Raw genomic sequence first — 2,921 nt, forward strand, 5'->3', positions numbered from 1 at the left:
CTGAGAACTGTGGTTCAAATCCAGCCTGGGCAGAGAAAGGTCCCTGTGAGATTATCTCTAATTGGTCAACAGAAGAGTTGTTTGGGGGCTCAAATTGGCAGAGTGCTAGCCTTGAACTCAGGGCCTGAGCGCTATCGCTCATCTCTCCAGCTGAAGTCCAGTGATTAAGGAAAATGCCAAGGTGTGTGTATCCCAGCATGGAGAAAGACACTCCTGGGACCCTGGCAATGATGAAACATCCAGAGGCAGTTACAAGCCACTGCTCAGATGGCAGAGATGGTATCAGATCCTGTTTGGCCTTTCAAAAATTGAAGGACTGGGAAGGTGGCTCAGTGGTAGAGCGTTTGCCTTGCATGCATGAGGCCCTGGGTTCGATTCCTCAGCACCACATAAGAAAAAAGAAAAAAGAGGGAAGTGGCACTGTGGCTCAAATGGTAGAGCACCAGCCTTGAGCTGAAGAGCTGAGGGACAGCACCCAGGCCCAGATTTCAGGCCCCACGACTGGACCCCCCCCCCCCCAAAGAAATTGATCAGAGCCAGGAAGTCATGAGAAAGTAAATTGTAATCATGCCTTTCTAAATGTTTGTCTGCTTCATAATTGGGCAAGAATGTGCCAGTCATCTAAGTGGGTTATAAAATGTGTGGGATAGTTTAAATTCCCAAATTAGGGCTTTGAGCAGATACAGGGCATAACTGTTGGAGACTTCTTAAATTACAGGAGGGGTTCATTTTACCTAACATCATCTTATCTGATCTTTTCAGCTTGTCTCAGACATATACTAGTTATTGCAAATAAGGGAAACCATGGTCAAGAGCTACAGTAACTCCATTTTAAGATCAAACCTCCTGAGCTGTGCTGCCCTCAGAGTAACCCCCAAAGAGAAAGTTCTCAGACAAACCCCAGGTTGCCACCAACTCTGCCCATCCTTAAGGAAAAGAACAGTTCCCTAAGTATTCCATCAGAAAAAGGCAAGTGTGGTCAGGGTGGACTTAAACCCCCTGAACTTGTGGACTTGCTTTTGTGGAAACCCCCTAAACTTGTTTGTTCAGATACTATAAAAGCTGTTCTAATTTTGTGCTCGGGGCCTCTTAGCATCACCGGTTACCAAGTGTGCAGAGGACCAAGCTCGAGCTTTCAATAAACGACTCTTTGCTGTTTGCAAAGAGCCTGGTGGTCTGTGAGGGACACCCAAAATCGGGTACTTCAATGGGATCTATGTTTCTTTGGCCCAGCTTACTTCACTAGATAAGGACACAAGTGGTTTTTTCTTTCTTGCTATTGTTTCTAACATATTTATAAGGTGATAGTTTTGTTGCATTGTATGTCTCTTCCCCCACAGTATAAGCCCTGTTTTCACTGTATTTGATGTTGGTATATTTTGGGGAGGGGAAAGGAAAAAAAACAAATTGTTTAACTAGGGATACAGGTGGACCTATTGCAACAATGAGATGTGCAAAATCCTATGTTGAAAAGCAAACTTTACAACTTTGGCACCGGGGGTGAGGGTATAGTGGTGGAGATGGGAGTGAAGGGATGGTAGGGGAAAACCAAAGGAGGAGGCAACAATGCTTGATAAGAAATGTACTCATTACCTTGCTCGTGTAATTGTAGCCCCTCTGTATTGCATTTTCACAATAAAAATTATTTATATATATGTGTATATATATATATATATATATATATATATATATATATATATATATATATATATATATAAATTAAAAAATTGCAGAAGGTAACAGCCCAGGGAAAAATTCAGATCTCTTACAGAAAAAACTTCAATGACTTAATGTACATAAGAAAAAAAGTGGGGAATGAGATAAGGAGGTCAGATCTGACTGGTGCCATATTGGCCACATGGTGGATGATAGGGTCTCGTATCTTGTCTTCATGCCGGGGGAAGGAAAATGCCTCCATCATCATCTGACTCCCAGGTGATGGATATTCCAAGATCCCTGGAGGCAGGGGTGAGCACTTGGCTGATAGAAATTACCAGTCCCAGGCACTGGACTGGCAGATTTAGTAACCTGTGGACCTGTCCCCTGCTGAGACCCTATTTAGGCCCAGCCCAGCCACCATTATGTCATGCCACATGTGTCACTGTGGTCATGTCTTGTCTTCTGACTCATCTCCAGTCATCATGGCATCACAATTCAACTCTCCATTGGAGTTGAATTGGTTTGTTGGCATTTTTGTTCTTTCTTTCCTCTCTAGACTGTTTCCTAACCGTGTTTTGTGTGTTTGGGGGCTTCAGGCCTTTGTAAAAATGGGTGGCCAGCAGCCTGCTAACTGTGTAATAAAGACTCCAATATTCCATCTACCTAAATGTGGCTTCTAGGATGCTTTACATCCGGCGTAGTTACCTATTTTCTAACAAAGATAAAGTGAAATATTTTGAGTGTCCACAATTATTTTGGGAAATTTTCCTAGAATTAGTAGACTAAGTGCTGGTGTTTTAGTCATAAAATAGAATGAGGTAATTTGATATGGTAGGAATGGGGCGTAGACTAACACTTACCATGTATGCAATGTTATACTAGTAATTCCAACTCTGAAGACTTCAATATCATCATCTGATAATTAAAAATAAAAGTAGTTCTAATTTATTTAATTATTTTGAGGATTAAATTAGATAACCTTGGAAAAACAATCAACATTTGCTACTTTCTACCTGTTATTTTATCATGTGATGAATTCTAACATTTTTCATGTGATATTTATATTGTGTCTATTTAGGATATACAATGTGATGTATTGATATTCATTGCTTTGTTCACTTTCCTGTCATTATGAGGAAAAAACCTGCAAAGAAAATTTCTGAAGAGGAAACTATTATATTTTCTCATGGTTTAAGAGAATGCAGTTTAAGATCAGATGTCTCCATTGTTTTTAATTGTATTTAATTAAATAGTGGTACGAA

Source organism: Dipodomys merriami, unplaced genomic scaffold (genome assembly GCF_024711535.1).
Source record: "Dipodomys merriami isolate MVZ:Mamm:240054 unplaced genomic scaffold, mDipMer1.0.p SCAF_806, whole genome shotgun sequence".
NCBI classification, from domain to species: Eukaryota; Metazoa; Chordata; class Mammalia; order Rodentia; family Heteromyidae; genus Dipodomys; species Dipodomys merriami.